We start from the raw sequence: 21,356 nt of genomic DNA on the forward strand, positions 1-21,356 counted from the left end.
CGAGGTTGTAACTTATGTACGCAGAGGCTGTTGGATTTAGGTGACTTCATCTAAATGGTGCTATTGAAGCGCAGAACTTTACAGAACATCCATCAAGTCATTGGAATGGTTAAGGGGCATTTTGTATGAGATCCACCACGATGAACTAGATATAATGGGGGAATATTAGGAAAAGGGGGCCCAGTTGCCTCAATGTGAGCAGATCTGAATCTTCCACACAGCAAGGAGAATTATCTCAGGATGACACACTGATTCACTTGGTAATTGAAGCCAAGACCATGTTGTAAACAACAGAGTTTAAGTAGGCAATCCTCACCTGTTATGTGTACGTATTTTATTTCCTAATACGGAAGTGGTGGCTGCACTACATTGGGAACTTCAGACTGGTTTGTAAGTACAGAAGAATTTGTATTAACTGATGTGGGTTTTCAGTTTGATGGCCTATGACTTATCATTGACTACCATAGTTTGAGAGGTTAAATAATTAATCTGGGGCTGTATATATTTACAGGGTCTTGCTGGAGCTTTTCAATAAAAGATAGATTTGATCATATTTAATGGACGAATGAAAGATTCCTCTTAAGTAGTAGTTATTCAAGATTCCATTATAGAAGGCGGTAGGATTTGTACACCTAGGTGGGGTTTGCATGCCAGATGGTAACGGGAAGAGGGCATTAATCAGTTTCTTGAATATGCTGTTTAACGGGGCTTGATTGGGAAAGGACATGGTAATGTGAACAGATTTTTATAAGTTTGACATACAAACATTTTGCGGATTTGGTTGTAGCTTCACACAAATGTGATAGAGGCTATTTGTGAAACTGTTTTGAAAGAGACTGATTAGTTTTTTTTGTGTGTTTTTTTTCATGCCCGGTTTGCTACCTTTGAGTAAGGACTCTTTAGATAGTATTTGCATCTGACAAAGCCAGGCGTTTATAAAATGTCTGTCGCTGGTGAACAGAAGAAACCTGTTCCTACCCTTTATGTAGTCATGTTACCTAGTGCTTGAACAGTGAGCACCTGCTGCAGCTATGGCATTCTGGAGCTTTAACTGTCTTGACAAATAACAGAAATACCTGTATGTCTGGTTTGAGTGGGGTGTGGCGTTATTTACCCCTTCTCTGCCAGGCCTTTTCCCCCCTCAGGTGCTGAGCCTTTTTTTGGCTATTTGGGGTAGTTCGCGTTTTAGCCCTCATAACTTATTTTGTCCACATAAGCTATCCACGCCAAATTTGTCCTTTTTTTCCAACATCCTAGAGATTCTAAAGGTACCCAGAGTTTGTGGGTTCCCCTGGAGGGCCCCAAGAAATTAGCCAAAATACAGCTAAAATTTGTTTTTTTCTGGAATAAAAAGGAAAAAAGTGCTACAGAAGAAAGCATGTGTTTTTCCCCCCCTGCAAATGGCATCAACAAAGGGTTTGCAGTGCTAAAATCACCATCTTCTCTGCTTTCAGGAACAGGCAGACTTGAATCAGAAAATCACATTTTTCAACACAACTTTGGCATTTTACTGGAACATACTCCATTTTTACAATTCTTTTGTGCTTTCAGCCCCCTTCCAGTTAGTGACAAAGGGGTGTGAAACCAGTGGTGATCCTGGACAGCTAAACATTTCTGAAAAGTAGACAAAATTCTGAATTCAGCAAGGGGTCATTTGTGTAGATCCTTTAAGGTTTTCCTAGAGAAAGTAACAGCTGAAATAAGAAAAATATTGAAATTGAGTTGTCCATATTTTCTTCTGTCCATGGTTTCTTCTGTAATTTTTTCCAGCTGTGGCAGACTTATGAAAACAATATACCGTTAAGTCTGGTGGACTCTTCTGGTTTGTAGGTTTATCAAGAACCCTTGGTACCCAGAGCCAATAAATGAGCAGCACCTTGCAGTGGGATCTTATTGTATACCGGGTCTTAATCAATTAATTTGGTAAAATATAAACTATGAAATATAGGTATCAAAGAAACCTTTGTATTTCCAAAATGGGCACAAGATAAGGTGTTGAGAAGCAGTAGTTATTTGCACATCTCGGAATTCGGGGTTCACCATACTAGCATGTGAATTACAGGGCATTTCTCAAATAGACTTCTTTCTTATACACTGTCTTACATTTGGAAGGAAAACATGTTGAACAAGACAAGGAGCAGTATCTTCTATTCTGTGTTCTCCCCCAAGTCTCCTGAAAAAAAATGGTATCTCACTTGTGTGGGTAGGCCTAGTGCATGCAACAGGAAATGCAACATGGACACATCACATTTTTACATTGAAATTAGACTTGTTTTTTTTTTTAAAGTGCCAAGCTGTGGATTTTGGCCTCTAGTTCAGCCGGCACCTACCAAAACCTAGCAAACCTGTGTATTTTTTAAAAACTAGACACCTATGGGAATCCAGGATACCCCATCTCCTGATAAAAATGGTACCTCACTTGTGTATGTGGACTTAGTGTCGGTGACAGGGAAGGGACAAAACCATGTTGAAATTGAGAAGGAACCGAAGCGGGTCCAAAAGGGCAGTTTGAGGGGAAAAATAAATAAATAAGTGTTTAGGTTGACAAGTGGGGCAGAATTTGTATTGGTATAAATGCAGCTATACTGGGTGGTAGGAATTTTGTGGATTTCTGCGGATTCTGGAAGGTTTCATCTGAAAAATATAGGGAAAATGCATGATTTCCAGCAAAGTTGGAGTTTTGCAGGGCATTTTAGGTAAGAAAATTGTGTGGGGTGCATGTGAAGCACACCACCTTGGACTTGCACAGATGTTTAGGTTCCTTATGTGTCTAGGTCTGGTAGATGTAGTAGATTTTTCTAAGTGGCAGCGTCCCAAAGTCAAAAAAGTGCAGCGTCTCACCATTCCAAGTGGGTCGATATTGAGAGTTAGCTAAACTCTCTTGGCCCAAATGTAAAATCCAAATCCAAAATAATCAAATGTCATCTTGCTTACCATTGGGATAAGATCCTTTAGTTTGCAGGGGGGTTGGGGGGGAGGAGAGCTGAAAGACTGTTACCCCCTTAAATTATTTTTATTCCCTGGCATCTATTAGGCTTCTTGTCTCCCTGGAAGTGGATCAGGGGTAATTGCCCCATCTGCCCACCGGTGGTCTGAACAACTTTGTCCCCATTTATTTGGGGTAGGGGTATGGCCATACCCCCACTTTATTATTATTATTATTATTATTATTATTTCCAAATATTCCCTGGTGTCTAGAGGGCTTTCTACCCCCTTGGGGCAGATGGGTCTAATAGAAATAGGCCGATCTGCACCCAAGGGGGGCAGAATTGGCCTAAAATATGCCCCCATGGGGAGCGACCCTTGGCCAGGGGGCCGCTCCCTTTATTTATTTCCCTAAGTTAAACAGCCTCCCTAGTGTTTAGTGGGCGAGAAGTTACTGGGTGGGAGTTGGGGGTGGCAGGGGAAGTGCCTGGGCCTGGTGTAGGAGTAATGGTTATGCCGTTGCATCTGTGGCACCCAATCGGTTAAAACCTTTTTTGGGAAGTGTTGCGTCAGGTGCTGGGGTTTGGTCTTGTGTCGCAGTCCACTTTCCTTTGGAGATATGCAAGCTGTTGTTTGCAGGGTCTGTACCATAGCTTATGAGTCATTTGTAAATGTCTGTTAGATTCCCCTGCTCAAGTCAAAGCATGGATAAACAGTTACATTTGTTTTCTTTACGGAAAGTCCTAAACATGAGGCAAATGCGAGAAAACCTCAGACCAGTGTTCCCCCCACTTCCCTTTATAAAGACCCCCCCCCCCCCACCTTCAGAAATGTAGGGATGAGCCTATGCCACAGGGCAGTAATCGGCCACATTTTGGCCATGTGAAAATCACATTGACTTCATAGCATCACACATTTAGCCAATTCCTGTCAGGTGAAGCTGTGGACTTCCAGACCGAATGAAACTGACAAGTCTTGCTTCCTTTGCAAAAATGATCAGGTCCATATTAATGTGTATATTGGTACACAAAAGTGCACTTCAGTGAGGGTTTGATTCCTTTGCATGGCAGTGTTCGCTGGTCGGGTAATAATATTACTACAGGGCAGCTAGGGTAGGGAGGGGGGACACCTTACATCAGTTAGCTGTTGCACTTTTTTGATAAAAAATGCTCTATCAGATCGAATTTTACACAAGTGTGAAGTTCTCCTCAAGGGCTTGTACAGATGTGCCCACCTGATGGAACTGCACTTTTCCTCGCAGTCTGCACCTTTTGTTAAACAGCTGCATCATCTACAAAGCAATCTCGACTTCGCTGACACTTATCTGACTGACCAGCTCACCATCTGCACACCCTCAGCTCAGGACACCGTCTGGCTTGAATGAAGAACTCCAAAAAAGGATCAAGACAACAAACAATTTCCACCTATGCCCCAGAATCTGGAACATCCCTGTACACATCAAGACTTTCTCCCCCCCCCCCCCCCCCAAAAAAAAGCCAGGGAGGAGCCTGAAGCTGGCCCTCGTCAAATGCTGCAATAGCCCACCCTCGCTCTTAGAAATCCTTCACCAGTCCAGTCAAGCCTGGACTTTATCTGTGATTTTGGCCCTGTACAGCACACCAATGTCTTTCGTCTCGGTTCGCACTATACAGATAACATGCATATGTGCTGTTATCCTATTTAGGCTGTAGGCGTTACTCAGGTGACCTTAAAACATTTTTGAGATGAGAAAAGAACAGAGCTGCCATGTGCCCAGCAGGTGTTTCTAAATATGGACCATATTAAATAGTGGAAAAAAAGTGTCATTCATGTGGGGGCTTGTGAACACCATGTGTAAAAAAGCTGAATTTGGCTAGAATGAGGAGCCACGGGCAGGGAATTAGGACCGTATTAGATGGCAGACAAAGGTAATGTTTTCTTTTTACATATTTGTACATTTTTTACATTCCATTGTTTAATTCTGGAAATATGCCGCTTGATCAAATTGCTTCCTCTTTGTGGACAGTCGCCATTATTTTTATGCCCTTGATAGCATTGTTGAAAGTTTTGCTGGCATAATAAAAATGGATGGACGACGTTTGTGGATTTCTCCAGAGCCCCAAACAGACATAGAGGACATGTCGCTTATAGTTTAATACAATATTCTTTTAAGCAGCTTCTGGTTGGTTGACGATGTGTTTTTCAAAAGTGGATAAAGACATGGTTACATCTATGTGGGTTGATGACTTGACAGCAGCTGAGAGTTTAAGAACTTTTCAAGGTCCTCCGATTTATTGTCTGTATGTGTGTGTATATATCTGTATATTTGTCTGTATACATATAGTAACAATGGGCGGTCGCCACTAGGTAGTTATAGTTAGGACCTACTTTCTATATAAAATCTGTATTACTTGCCTATATCAGGGTTCTGCAAAGTCGGTCCTGGAGAGCTGGGTCCATGCCAGATTTTTAGCATATCCGCATTTAGAAAAAAGATGTTTCAGGAATCTACATTTTTCTAAATGTGGATATACTAAAAATCTGGCATGGACCCAGCTGTCCAGGACCGACTTTGCAGAACCCGGGCCTATATCTTTGATGCCGCTTAACGAATCTTTGCGAAACGTTCCAAAAAGATTTGCCAGTGACATCAGCTGCAGTTTGGAAAGTTCTGTCCGAGGGGGAGGGGAAAGAGAAAAAAGGAGGGTGGCGTGCACAAAACACTTTTTTCCCCCCATTCATTTTTCCATAGCGATTTTGAACAGCAATAGAGATGAAACTACATGGCGGAATTACACCAGATTTGGCACAAAGGTCTTGGTGCAGAAAGTTAACTTTTTTTTGTTTTGTTGTAAATCCGTTCAGTAGTTTTTGAGAAATTAAGGGGAAAACAAATTTGTATATAAAGGGATGCAAACGATTTGCAACCCCTCCCTATCTCGTGCTGAAATCTGATTGGCTGTCAAAACTTTAACCAGGAAGTGATGGCAGCCATCTTGGGACACCTGACCCCCTTGCTCTGGTGTTGGGGTCCCAAATGGACTCCCCACCAGGGCTAAAAGCTTTAAAAAATTTTTTTTTAAAAAATGTCACCACGATTTCCGCGCTTCATCTTTAAGCATCCCAGGGGCATTCTTTTAGGACAGAGTGGAGGGGCCACCTAGTTTTGCCAATACCCCACCCCCAGGCTCAGTGGACAGCTGTCTCCTCTGGGCGAAGCGGAAATTACGGCCCCCTGTTCCCCGGGGATTACCACCTCTCTGGGGCATTGAAAAAATGGTTACCCCCCTGCCCTCTCCCCCAAAGCCCTCCAGCTCATCGGGGCTTCTTGTATGTTGGGGGGGTGGGGGGTGCGTGGAGCCCCCCTCAAGGAGTCACTGGGAACCGCCACCCCCCAGGGTCGGCTCTTGCTATATCTGGGAGTGCCCACCCCAGGACATAGCTGTTTGTTGTGGCTTGGCTACAACTTTGACAGCTTCAGTCAAGTCACTCAAACACTCCGCTCTCGGACAGCGGGACCTGTTTGTCAAACAGGCCCTGCTGTCAAAAAGCTGAGTTTTCATCTCTGTTCCCAGCATGCAGATATGCATGCAGGGAACAGAGATGAAAGTTTTGCTCCAGCAAGCATGGAGCTGCTACTCAAAGCAGCTGGATGCTTGCTGGAGCAGTGGGACAGCTGGGGAGGCCTTGAGGCTCCCCTTGCGGTCCCAGATAGCCTTTAAAGGTAATCACTAGCTCACTGAGCATTGATGGTTCGAGTCCATGGTCATTTCCCTCCTTTTTTTTTATGCAAATGTTTAAGGCTCATACTGAACGGTGATCTTACTCATTTTTCTTTTCAAATTGTGCAGAAATTTTTCATTCGAAGTATAGCATACATCAAAGCATAAAGAACTCTCTCTCCCTCTCACTTTCTCTCTCTGACTGTCAATATCTCCAACGCACAGACCCACTGACACCTACACACCTACACACACCTACACCTACCTACAATACACCTTCCTACAATACACCTACCTACAATACACCTACCTACAATACACCTACCTACAATACACCTACCTACAATACACCTACCTACAATACACCCACCTACAATACACCCACCTACAATACACCCACCTACAATACACCCACCTACAATACACCCACCTACAATACACACACCTACAATACACACACCTACAATACACAATACACACACAATGAAGCACCCACTAAAACATTCATGTACTCACTCACCCCCAGATACACCCTATCACATCTATTCTCACACTCAGAGAGACCGTGGCAACTCCTTCTGTGCACGGCCAAAAGGCTGTGCACAGCGTGGAGTTGGGTGGTTAGGGAGGGTTGTGCACAGGGTCTTGCTGCAGGCTAGGTCTTGCGGGCAACCTCCGCTGCACACAGTAAAGGCAGTGCATGGTGTAAGGTTGGGCACTTATAGGGGGTCGGCCCTGTGTCCAACTGCTGTTGCACACAGCCAAAGACCGTGCGCTGTGGTGGTTATATTAACGTATAGTAAAAAAAATGTATATACGTTAAAAAACCCGATAGAAATTCACTGAAAAAATAGAAAGGTTACAGAGGCATTCTAGTTAGAAAATAGAATTAGGAAAACATTGAAATTCACTTAAAAAAAACAACAAAAAAACAAAGGTTACAGGGACGTTATAGTTAGGCCCACATTTTAAATGTACGAGACCATAAACATTCACCAGTTATAGTTAGTTACTTCAAATAACTAACTATAACTCATGCCCTAAGGTAACTGTAGCTTGCGCCCTCACCGTGCACTGCTAATTACCCCACAAATGTTGGCACTCATGACCTATTTGATAACATCATTGATAATATCAATGTAATATTTGCAGTAAAAGTTTTGACGAAAAAACTGTGCATGGCGAAGGGGCCGAGTTAGTTACCTGAGGGCATGAGTTAGTTTCTTGATGCAACTCTAGCTATAGCTGGTGACTTTCTATGGTTTCCTATGTTTAAAATGTGAGCCGAACTATAACGCCCCTGTAACCTTTTTTTTTAATTTTTATACATGTATATATACATCACAAACACTAATCACATTGCATTCCTGGGGGCTTCGTTTCTTTTTTTATTATTCAGTGACATTGTATGGCAGGTTACTTTGCAGCATTCATCCAGACACCACAACACGTTTCGACACTCGTCTTCCTCAGATGGCTCTCATCTCCGTAAACACCATATGCCAATCAACCTGCCTTTATATATACGCAGGCATTCTGGGACTTGTGGTTTCAATATTCAAACACAGGGGAATCCATGTTAGACAGCATCCAAAGTGTTAGCACAGTGCTGGACAATCTGTGCTTACGTTAAAACATAAGCCAATGCTCCTACTGTCAAATGAAAGCTCACTCACTACAGTAAGTCACGCCATGTTTTTAAAACTGCAGTATAGTCCACCAGACCTCAGGTCCCTAAACTCTGAGCCGCATGGTAAAAAGTGCTAGTTTCAAGTCAACATAGTGCAAGGCTCATTAGAAGTCATCTTCCACTGTACAATACAGGCGCCTGTGATTAGTATCTCCTCTCCATCATAAATCCTTTCAGCTTCGCACTTGATACTGGGTGCCACCGGCATATTAAAGTTCAAAACAAAGTGGCCTTAAATGGTGCACTCCTTTTACTGCTGGTGCAAATGCAGGGTTAAAACCAAGACCCCTACTACTTCACAAACAGAAATCGCGTTGCACTCCCGGGGGCTTAGTTTCAGCAATTTCCTTTTTGTTATCCAATGACATTGTATGGCAGGTTACTTTGCAGCATCCATCCAGACACCACAACGCGTTTCAACACTCGTCTTCCTCGGGTGGTTCTCATCTGCATAAACATCATATTCCAATCAACCTGCCCACCCATGAAAAACAACTATCAGTAGGTTGTGTAAATGCGTTAGAGGTTCAAGGAGGTCTGTTGTCTGACTTGGCCTCAACCTTCTTCAAATATGTTTGTCAATCCGGACCAGTTGTGCTGGGTTTGGTGCCAAGCTGTGATGTAGTAAGATGTGTTGTTCAGCTGCTATATCTGGGCGAAAGTCTCTGAGCCATGTGTGGATGGGGGAGGTGGTGATGATTTCCAGCACATATCCAGTACCATGGTTAGGCCAATTAATTTATTAATTGGTTTGCAGTTGGGGATGCGTGATGTGAGACCCAGTATGCAATGTTCTATATTTGTTTAGATTGTGTTGCCCACTGCATCTGAGAGAAATCCGGTCACCTCTTCCTAGTATGTGCCTATTAACGGGCAGTCCCACATCATGTGAAAGACATTTGCAGGTGTGACACAACTGGGGCAAGTATCTGCCAATCCCGGATACATCTTCGATAACCTCTTTGGAGTGAGATAAGTATGATGAAAGAGGTAAAATTGTTTGTATTTTAAACTTGAATTGATGGAGATCATTTTGGGGACCTCAATGCATTGTTTATCAGCCATAGGGGCATTTAATGCTGCATCCCAGTAAGCGTGTAAAGAGGTCAAGGAGGGCTATCTGTCATCTCGTATCACTCTATAACTGTTTGTGACTGCCTTACGCTCTATCCCTGGTGTCAGTAATATTTGAAGGGGTTGAGATATCTCCAGGTCATCATGAGTTTTGTTCCAGTTTGTATGAAGGATACGAGTGAGAATGGCATAAATGAGAAAGGATCCTTGTGGGATCCCATAATCATCAATTAGGTTGTCGAACGTATTGAGTATTTTATCTGTGAACAAATCTCCCCATGTAACTACGCCTTCCAGGCAGTCATATCTGGTCTTGTGTGTAGCACTTGACCGAGGGGGGCAGTGCCCAGAGTGGAAGTGCCAGGGCAAAAGGAGTAGTACCTTTCAAGTTCAGAAGATATTTAGACCAGCAGGATTCAGCCACTTTCATCAAGGCATTGCCACCTTTGTCGAGCAGCAGAGTCCCGAATCCCAGCAGCCAACTCAGGATATGGAGTGAGGTTGAACCTGAGAGCCCGGCCCCTAATTCTGTTCTGTTTTATCCTGCTAACCAATACATAGTCCATTGAAGTTGTGCTGCAGCATATTAATACTTATAATTCGGGGCACCCAGCCCACCGCGGTCTACAGGGGCATAGAGTTTGGACAGTGCCACCCTCCTACGTCCTGCACCCCACGCTAATGTTATGAGAAACGTGCCATATCCTTAAACATTCTGGTGGTCAGCCATAACCGTATAGCTGGGTAAAATAGAGGAGCCTGGGGAGTATCCGCGTTTTGGAGATGGCTACCGTCCCTACTGGGAAGAGCGGTAACAACATTCTGAATTGAAGGGATTACCTCACCTTGGAAAAGCTTTAGGCAAATTCCCTTCTATGAGGTTATGATGAAAGTGGTATACCTGTACCTTAAATATTTAATGGTGGAGTGAGACCATGAGAGCAAGATGGTGGGTAACACCTCCCATTCAGTGGCAGTCAGCTGTACCAGGGGAAATAATTGGGACTTACCTCAATTCACTCTGAGTCCCGATGCTTGACCAAATCCCTCCAGGAGGCTCATAACCTTGGGCCGTATCGCACCCTCATTACGTAAATGAATCAGGGTGTCATCTGCTTAGAGGGATATTATGTGGCACCAGCCGTCTACGTTAATGCCCCTTTCAGACTCACGCTGTCTCACTGCACAGGCAGCGGTTATATTGCTAGTGCAAAAATTATTGGGGAAAGCAGACGTACCCGACGTGTTCTACGTGTGACGGAAAATAGGTCAGAAATGGCGCAATCTGTCTTCACTCTAGCCTGAGGCTGGCTTTAAAGAAGAGTCACCCATTTTAGGAAGTTAGGCCCTATACCAATTTTTATGAGGAATGCCTGGAGAGACTCCCAACCCAAGGTATTAAATGCCATCTCTATGCCCAAGAAAGCAACCCATGGATGAGTGCCAGAAATATTTTCCCAATCCATTATCATGAATAACGTACATAGATTAAGAAACGTATTCCTGCCTGGGATAAACCCTTTCTGGTCTGTATGCATTGTAGTTTGGGCTATGGGAATCCATCTATTAGCTAACACCTTCGCCAAGATTTTTTAATCAAAGTTAAATAATGAAAGGGGGGCGATAGATTACTTTCAACAAAAGGGTCTCTGCCTGGCTTAAGCATGACAGTCAATCCCGCCTTTCGTAAGGATCGTGGTAACACACCTTGTGTATAAGCCGAATTAAGGTTTTTTTTTTGTAAGAAAGGCGAAAGCCTGGAGCTTTAAGTGTGGTAAAACTCCATTGGCCACCCATCTGCCCCTGGTGTTTTAATCTTGGTCATTTGGTTGATCGCATCCATAATCTTGGATAGGGTAGAAGGTGCCTCACGTTAGTCTTGTAGGGAGATTAGATGATGTGGTAGATGTAAGGGGTAAGGAAACAAGGAAATGTAGGAGCGTATGTTTTCAGTTGGTGCTGTGTATAGGGCAGCATAATAGGTGCGAAACGTATCATTAATGTCTGTTAAGTATTTGGCCAGTCTCCTCATGTATAGCGGTAATAGATGTTCTATTTGTGTCTGATCTGAGAAGCCAAGCTAGCAGTTTGCCTGCCTTGTCGCCCTCCACATGCCTGTTGGCTAGGTGTTCCCTGTAGTCAAGTCTACACTACTGTGCAGTGATGGTTGTGTGCCAGTTGCTTCTTTGCTAGTATGGGGACAAATGTATGGTCCTGTACGACCTTTAATTTGTATTGGTGTATATCCTCCTCCAATCTGTGTAACTCTCTCTGAATAGTCAATTTGGCACAGTAGGTAGCTTTAATGGCATGGCCTCTAAAACTCAAAACCTCCTCAAACGCCTCCCTTTCCATATCGGGCTCTGAAGCAGTACCCTTGTTTTCCCGAAAGTAATCTTTGATATAATCCCCTGATGTAGTATGAAAACTGTCATCTCGCAAAACTTCCCCGGGAGGCACTAAAGTAGTGTACTTGGGCGACCATGTCCCCCATCAGATTTAACTGCAAGGGGCAGTGATCGGACACTGTATGTCCCAGATAGTCCGCTCCCTGCACCGAGATGAGTGCGTCCGAATTGCAGAAGAAAATATCTTTCCAAGAATGAAGGTCATGTAGCCCTAAATAAAAGGAGTATTCCCTGTCTAGGGGATGGAATATGTGCCACCCATCTAACAGCTGTCTTTGAACAGCTTAGCACTTTCATTGTTGTGTAAGCATAATCGAGTGTGCTCCCGGAATTGGCGGGCAAGAGCGATCACAGGCAATATCCGGTACATAATTAAAGTCACTCCCCTCCCCGCTGAGTAGCCGGGTGCCAGCGGGCTGTGGAGGAGTCCCGGTGTAATGGCGTGTAGCAAAGCAGCTTGGTTAGCGTTCGGGACATAGATGGATATGAACACGATCAATAGTCCGCCTAGAACCACCTCTAAAGTCGTATATCATCCTTCTGCGTCAGAGATGGTGATTGTGATTTAGAGCGGGACACCAGTGGCATTCCAAATAAGTGTGTCTCTAGCATATCTGGAGAAGGTAATTTCAACCAACACTCCCTGCCAGCGCCTGCGAGAGGCCTCAAGGTCAAATTGTGTGAAATGTGTCTCCTGTAAGAGGGCTCTGTGCATTTTACGTCTGCGCAGGTATTGATATTTGAGGTATCGTTTAGCATAGGCGGCCATCCCGCTTAAGTTTCACGCTAGGATGGAATAATGGGACGCCATGCTAATGTTTGGTGTGGAAATTGAACACCTAGGAACGGTTGCTCGTCCACTTCAGCCTCTCAACCCCCCCAGTCCATGATCTACCTCCTCACTTGTCCATGAAATAAGCATTCTAGCGATGTAATAAAAACTAAACCGAACTGGAGATCAACCAAACCCAAACCCTAATCCCTGACTGGCCCACCAGAGGTGTCCAGCCAACTGCACTATAATGCTTCAATAAAACAATAAGATACGTAACATATGTAATTACATTTATGATCAGGGTTAGGCTGTCAAATCAATGTCAACAAATCTAGGGCAGGCGCTCACAGCCCCCGGCCTGGATGTATGGATTAATCCTCCCACCTGCATTTCTTATGTCCTCATTACGACATGTCAGTACAGTTAGCAGCAGTGATAGCAGCTTCATCCCCGTCATTATATCACTTACTCTGAAGATTGAAGGGTAACTTTAGGGCCCCCTTCCAGCAGTTCATCAGCTAAGTCAAGGTGAAATGAGGGCAGTGGTGTTGTGGGGCCAACTCATCTGTAGGCACCGGTGGTGGTGACGCTGCCTGGTGCTCCACCTCCAAAACCAACCGCGCCCTTTCAGCATTGGATTGGTCCTTTGTATGGGCCAAGCCTTTGACATTCCTTTCCTCTGTAGCCAGCTCCATGCCTCCTCTAGTGTGGCACAGAGAGTGGTGACATCTCCATGCATTATCCTGAAGGTGGCCGGGAATTGTAATGCATCTTTGAAATTATGTTCATGAAGGCACCTCTTTACTGGTAAGAAGGATGAACGTTGGTGCTGTACATCAGTTGTATGATCCAGAAAAATGTTGACTTCTTCATTACCTACCGTCCATGGGCCTGGGCATGAATAACTTGTAGGCTATGATCTCTGTCCTATTAAAAAAAACGGTCTGGCGACAACAGGACAAGGTGAGGTTCCGGGGGAGGTGGGCGTCCTGGGACCTAAAGCTTGTTCTATTGAGAAGAAAGTGGATTGCTTGCCTTTTAGGATTGTAGTCGTGAACCATCCTTCCAGATGTAGGGCCTGATTACAACTTTGGAGGAAGGTGTTAATCCGTCCCAAATGTGACGGATATACCACCAGCCGTATTACAAGTCCATTATATCCTATGGAACTCGTAATACGGCTGGTGGTATATCCGTCACATTTGAGACTGATTAACACCTCCTCCAAAGTTGTAATCAGGCCCATAGTTCCATATTGGGGCCCTTCTCATGTTCCGGCAGGCCCACAATCTGTACGTTATTACAGCGTGAGTGTCCCTCTTGGTCTTCTGCACACTTCTGAAGTTGTTCTAGCTCTGCTTGCAAGGCCTTAATTTGTGAGTCTGATTCTGTGACCGTAGGCCTAAGGGAAGCAACCCTGGATTCATTGTTTTTTACACAGTCCGTTTTTTTTTTATGGTCATCTCTAATAAGGCCCTCATCAATTTGTAAGGCATCTATCTTGGGTTCAAGTGAGGTTTTATTGTCGAACAGCTGCAAGTATCTAATCAAACCTGTGGAAGTGCGCTGCTAGGGTCAACACCAGGGATTTACTTGTAGTTTGATGTGAGTTATCACTTGGTAGTTTATCTTTAGAGCCCGTCATCAGTGATTTATCCTGTTTGTTATGAGCCATGATAAAAGATCGGTGGACCATAAGTGCAAAGCAGAGAAATATCTCACTAGGGCACCTAGAACATGCCCTATGAGCACTGGAGGAATGGATTGTTAGTCTTTCCCTCTTCCCTCCTAGTATGGTGTCCTCTTTGGGACTTTTGGCCGCACCCTCAAGTGCCTTCCTGGTTCGTTGCAGGTGCCTCTAGAGTCAACTTACTCAGCGGAGCCTCTGCAAACTGGTATATCAAACATGCTCTTTGAGTAGCCTGGTCACAATTTATAGGACAAATCAGTGTAGTATGTGTTTTACATGTATCCCAATCCTTGAATATGTTAAGCATTAGGTCTCCATATTTGCGTGCTGGATTGTTTCCCTGTCGAAACCAAGCAGCCTGTGCATTCATTTCACAAATCCATGCCCTGAAGGACCCAGCATGGAAAGTGGAGTAATCAAAGCGCCATAATTAGTCAAATTATTAGTGCTTTTGCTCTCCCAGTGCTGCCGGCATTCACTTTACCTTTAGGGTTGTCTGGTCCGGCGATACACTGCTATGTGGCTCACTGGGAGGAGTGTGCCGTCCTCCAATCCCACGTCCAGAGCCAGTGGCCTCCGAACCACAAGCTACTCCCCTCAAAACAGAGGTTCCGCTGCAGTGGGACAGGGAGACTTCCGGGCCTCTGCCAGACAACCTGGGAGTTCCGATGCAATGTCCTGCTCAGATGTCCCATGGTCTTGGCTTAGGGGTACCGTACCCTGAGTCGAAGCCTCCTAGTCGCTGCAGTATGCCAATGGCGTCTTTATGGTCCGACAAACCACAAGGGGAGGCTCCCTGCTATCCAGGCACCAGAGGATAGGGGTGCACCTCAGCTTGCCGATCCGTGCGAGCCGACACAGCATCAGGGGGTTTGGAGGGTGTGGCTTTTGCTTGTGTTTACTGCCACGACCCGCAGTCATCAGACTCTAGAGGTGCCTTCTGCAAAATGAGTTCACCGCTGGCTGCAAAGGGTGTTACACCAGCACGATTATATGAAGAGGTTAATCGATTAAGCAGGATACTGTTAAAGGCCGAGGGCCGTGGAGTACTTGAGTTGCGGGTCCTACTCTGTATCCATCTTGGACACACCCCCTATAGTAATTCACATTATCTCTAGTTTCTAGTAGCCACCTTTCATTCACAGCAAAAGGATAGAATGGGTGACCTAAAGCTAGACCTGTAGTGTATCAAGAATTATGCAGAGGCTTTTATGAGGGATTTAAAAGCCTATTTTTTTTTTAAAGTATTTTTATTATTTTAGTTGTCAAACAGGTAAAGAAAAACAAGTTAGTGACGTGTAGAGTGAGCTAACGTTGTCATATACAGCAGCAGTAACACAGTAAGCAGTGTGGCAGGAGCCAGACATCCTACAGTACAAACAGCACATTTGGTAAGATAGGACAGCATAGCAAGGACACAATATATCCGACACAGGTCGAGATTAAGGTGTGGCAGCAACCAGGTCTTGTCTATCCTGGATGTCCATTGCCGTGCTCAACCCATAGTTTGTGCTTCACCAGCCCCAAATTTTGGAAAACGTGCATGGACAACCTCTACTGCGGTAGACCAACTTTTCCACTGCCATATACAGATCCCTACCCCTCTGCCGTTTGTGTGTATTGGGTACGTCTTGTGCCCCCCAGTGTTTGGCCACGTCCCTCTTTGCTACTACAGATCTAGTGAGGTAAAAAGGAGTTTACATCTTTTGATGTCAGCATCCTTAGGGATCCCCAGCAGCACGAATTTTGGCTCAACCAGGAGGGGCACATCCAGGATGCCTGTAAATTCCTGAATAATAAGCGCCCAGTAGCCTTGAAATTTGGGATGCTCCCATAATGTATGGAAAAAAGAACTATTTTCTGCTGAACAGCGCAGGCAGTTTGGTGTAGGGGCCCTCCCCATGGTGTATAGCTGGTGGCAGTCGTCATATCCTTGGTAGAGAATTTTGAATTGGATCAAGTGCAGACATGATTTACTAGCCACCTCACAAGGGTGCATCAGTGCCGCCTCCCAGTCCAAGTCCTCCAGTTCCCCAAGATCTTGTCCCCATCGGGCTCAGAGGCATCCCAGCTTGTCAGGTGTGTATATATATATATATATATATATATATATATATATATATATATATATATATATATATATATATATATATATATATATATGTATGTGTGTGTGTGTATATATATGTGTGTGTGTGTGTGTATATATATATATATATATATATTCCATGGTATGTGTAACTGCAGATACACATGCTGTGCATACGTCTGCCATATAGTGTTGGGCTCGGAGTGTTACAAGTTGTTTTTCTTTTGATCGAGTGACTCCTCCGCTTCGGCTCCATTACGCATGGGCATCGACTCCATGTTAGATTGTTTTCTTTCTGCCATCGTGTTCGGACGTGTTTCCTTTTGCTCAGATAGTTTGATTTGGAAAAGCTTAAACTCTTTATTTCTCAACGGTATTGTTTCAATCGCGTTACACCTTCTATCAACACTTTGGTACTGTTGGATCAAACATCTTTACTCGCCCTTCGGGGTGCCCGACTCCATACCGATTCTGTCCTCGCTACCACGCTAAATTCCCTTATACGGACCAACATCTTGTCTGTAATCTCTGCCTTTCCCCAGACCATCGGGAAGAAAATTGCGAGGCCTGCAGATCCTTCCGATCCAAGAAGACGCTCCGAGACAGAAGAGCACGGAGACTCGAGATGGCATCCAAAAGCAACGAACATCTCGACGTCGAAGAGGAAGAGATCATGCAGACCACTGTCTCCGTTCGAGGATCTGACTCCGAGCAGGAATCCAAGGTCATGGCAGGACAGCACGTGAGTACGCCTGCCCCGTCCCATTCAAGCCGAAACATAAGGCCTTGGGTACGCCACTGCCTGAAGGCCATGGCTCGACCCGAAAAAAGACCTTCGGTGACCAACCCACAAGTTCGGCACCGAAAAAGGCCACTCCTCCGAAGCCATCGGACTCGAGTCGAAGCTCCATTTCCGAACTGAGCAAACACCACTCTTCTGAGTCTAAATCTCAAATCTTTTTCGGAACATAGACCATCTTCGACTCCATCTATTTTGATCCCAAGAAAGCCAGTTTCGGAGCCGAAAAAAATGGTATTCACTGAGGAGCATGGACTTTCAAAAGCACTTAGAAGCCAAAAATCTACTGAGGAGGGCTCACAAATGCATCCTATCATAGAACAAATGGATTAAAGGCAAACAAGGATTCATATCCACAAAGAAACTGGCAGAATTTTGACTGCACCTCCTCCAAAACCAAAGAGGAAATTAGCCTTTCAGGAGGAATTGGACACTGCACAGCCTCCAGCTAAAGTGCCAAGAACAAAGAGACCTCCACATCCTCAATTTTCTCCTTCTCAGCCTCCTCCTCACTCTCCACATATCTCTCCTCCTACCAGCCCTAGACCTATGCAGTCACCATCACATTCATTTGATTCACAGCACAACAATATAGATCCATGGGATTTATGGGATCTTTATGATCCAGATCCCATTCCCATTCCCGATAACGACCCAGACTGCTATCCCTCAAAGCCTTCACCACCTGATGATAGTACATGGTACAATTGAGTACTAGCTAGGGCTGCAGCATACCATAGTGCCACCATGCACACTGAACAGTTGGAATACGATTTTTTTTATATAATACACTCTCCTCCACGCACACAACATACCAGTCTCTCCCAGGCGTGCTAAAACATGCTGATCAAATTTTTAGCGAGCCTGTCAAAGCGAGGATAATAACTCCCAGGGTAGAGAAGAAATACAGGTCACCTCCCTCTGATCCTGTGTATATAACTCAGCAACTCCCTCCAGACTTAGTAGTAGTAAGCGCTGCTAGGAAGAGGGCACACTAGTCAGGTGGGCACGCAGTCGTCAGGTGATGCATCCCCACCAGACAAAGAGGCAGAAAATTTTATGCTGCAGGGAAGAGAGTGGCATCCCAGGCAGCTAACCAATGGAGAATAGCCAAATCTCAGGCGTTGTTGGCTAGATAAGATAGGGCACATTGAGATGAGATGAAAGAGATTATTCAGCATCTCCCCAAGGAACATCAAAAGAGGGCACAGCAGATAGTAGAAGAAGGGCAAGCCATCTCAAATAACCAAATTAGGTCTGCCCTAGACTCAGCAGACACAGCTGCCAGGAACGTCAACACTGCTGTAACAATCAGGAGGCACGCATGGCTCCGGTCCTCCGGGTTCAAACCTGAAATTCAACAAGTGGTGTTGAATATGCTGTTCAATAAAAAACAACTTTTCGGCCCAGAGGTGGACACTGCAATTGAAAAATTGCGTAAAGACTCAGACACCGCAAAGGCCATGGGTGCGCTATACACCACACAATACAGGGGATCCTTTCGGGCAATCCCAGTTTAGAGGTGGATTTAGGCCCCAGAGTACAGAGCCATCCACATCACAGCCAAAATTACCCTACCAACCTCAATATCAAAGAGGTAGTTTCAGATGTTATGGAGGCAGGGGAAAATATCAGACATCAAAACAAGCCTCACAAGGTAAATAGTGACTTGTACCATTCCTTTCCAATCCACACCTCCCCTGTGGGGGGAAGACTGCAAAAGTTCCACAACAATTGGCTAAACATTACCACGGACAACTGGGTATTATCAATTATCCGCAATGGCTGTTGCCTAGAATTGATACAAACTCCACCAAACATTCCACCAAAACCACACAGGTTATCCACAGACCATATCACTCTGTTACAGGAAGAGGTCAAATCTCTATTACTCACACAAGCAATAGACCCCGTGCCACAAAATCAAGTAGGAACGGAAGTTTACTCACTGTATTTCCTCATTCCCAAAAAGGATGGCACCTTAAGGCCAATATTAGATCTCAGAACCCTCAATCTTTACATTCTGTCAGAACACTTTCATATGGTAACACTACAGGATGTTATCCCACTACTTGGCAACACGATTTCATCTCAACATTAGACCTCAAAGATGCGTATTTTCACATACCCATCCATCCTGTGCACAGAAAATATCTCAGGTTTGTCATTCAGTTTAAAGTGTTACCCTTTGGAATAACAGCTCCAAGGGTATTCACAAAGTGCCTAGCGGTAGTCGCAGCCTACCTAAGAAGACAACACATACATGTCTTTACTTATCTAGACGATTGGCTAATAAAATCAAAGTCATACGCAGTGTCAAAACTATGCGCATTATGTAATACAAACCCTGCACACGCTAGGGTTCTCAATAAACTACCAAAAGTCACAACTACAGCCTGCACAAATTCAACAGTATTTAGAGCCAATACTAAATACTCAAAAAGTGCTTGCAAGTCCAAATACTCAGAAAATACAAGCTTTCCTCAATATATTAGCACAAATACAAACAGGTCAACAATACACTGTCAAATTTGTCATGAGACTATTAGGTATGATGGCATCATGTATTGCAATTGTTCCATATGCAAGGCTAAACATGAGGCCCTTGCAACAGTGCCTTGCACAACAATGGTCACAAGCACAGGGTCAACTTCAAGATCTAGTGTTGATAGACCGCAAAACATACATGTCCCTTCAGTGGTGGAATTCCACAAATCTAAACAAAGGGCGGCCGTTTCAAGACCCTGTGCCTCAGACCATAGTTACAACAGATGCATCAATGATTGGCTTGGGAGCTCATCTCAACAATCACAACATTCAAGCACAATGGGATTCACAACACAAACAGCTACACATAAATCACTTAGAGCTGTTAGATGTCTTCCTAGCACTCAAAGCTTTTCAGCCTCTCCTTATTCACAGGAATGTCCTGATCAAAACTGACAACATGACCACCATGCATTATCTAAACAAACAAGGAGGGACACATTCTTCCCAACTCTCCCTCCTAACTCAAAACATTTGGAAATGGGCAATACACAAACAAATTAACCTGGTAGCACAATACATTCCAGGGATACATAACCAGCTAGCGGATGTTCTCAGCAGAAATCATCAACAGACACACGAGTGGGAGATTCACCCTCAAGTACTTCAAAAATACTTTCAACAATGGGGAACACCAGACATAGATCTGTTCGCCACCAGCGAAATGCAAAATGCCAAAACTTCGCATCCAGATACCCACATCCCCTATCCAAGGGCAATGCTCTATGGATGAATTGGTCAGAGAGATTTGCTTACGCTTTTCCCCCTCTCCCGTTCATTCCATTTCTAGTCAACAAATTGCATCAAAACACGCTCAATCTGATACTTATAGCACCAACGTGGGCACGTCAACCGTGGTACACAACAACAACACTACTACTACTGTCAGTAGTACCACACTCCAAACTCCCAAACAGACCAGATTTGTTGACACAAAACAAAGGGCAGATCAGGCACCCAAATCCCAACACACTCAATCTAGCGATTTGGCTCCTGATATCATAGAATTTGGGTATTTACAACTACCAACTGAATGTATCAAAGTAATTAAGCAAGCAAGATAACCCACTGCCAGACAGTGCTATGCCAACAAATGGAAAATATTTGTATATTACTGTCAGTCTAAACAAATTGCCCCTCTTTCAGCATCAATACAAGATATTGTATGTCATTTGCTTCATTTGCAAAAATCTAATCTAGCATTCTCTTCCATAAAAAATGCATCTCACTGCAATTTCTGCATATTTGCAAAATATACAGTGTACGTCTTTATTTAGAGTACCTTTTATCAAAGCCTTCATGGGAGGCTTAAAACGCATCATTCCACCCAGAACACCTCCAGTTCTTTCTTGGAATTTAAACATATTGCTTACGCGACTTATGGGCCCACCGTTTGAACCTATGCACTCATGTCAAATGCAATTTTTAACATGGAAAGTTGCCTTCCTAGTCGCAATTACGACATTGCGAAGAGTTCAAGCTTTCACTATTGAAGAACCATTTATACAAGTACACAAACATAAAGTTGTACTACAAACTAACCCTAAATTTCTTCCTAAAGTATGTATCACCTTTTCATATCAATCAAACAATGGAACTACCAGTCTTCTTCCCACAACCAGATTCTGTAGCAGAAAGAGCTCTACATACATTAGACA

At 44.2% G+C, this 21,356-nt stretch overlaps 1 protein-coding gene across 2 annotated transcripts in view; it reads left to right on the top strand.

Annotated features, from left to right (window-relative positions):
• PTPRA (protein tyrosine phosphatase receptor type A) overlaps positions 1-21,356 on the top strand; it is a 570,283-nt gene that overhangs the window by 276,906 nt on the left and 272,021 nt on the right. The window lies entirely within an intron of this gene.

Source organism: Pleurodeles waltl, chromosome 1_2 (genome assembly GCF_031143425.1).
Source record: "Pleurodeles waltl isolate 20211129_DDA chromosome 1_2, aPleWal1.hap1.20221129, whole genome shotgun sequence".
NCBI lineage: Eukaryota > Metazoa > Chordata > Amphibia > Caudata > Salamandridae > Pleurodeles > Pleurodeles waltl.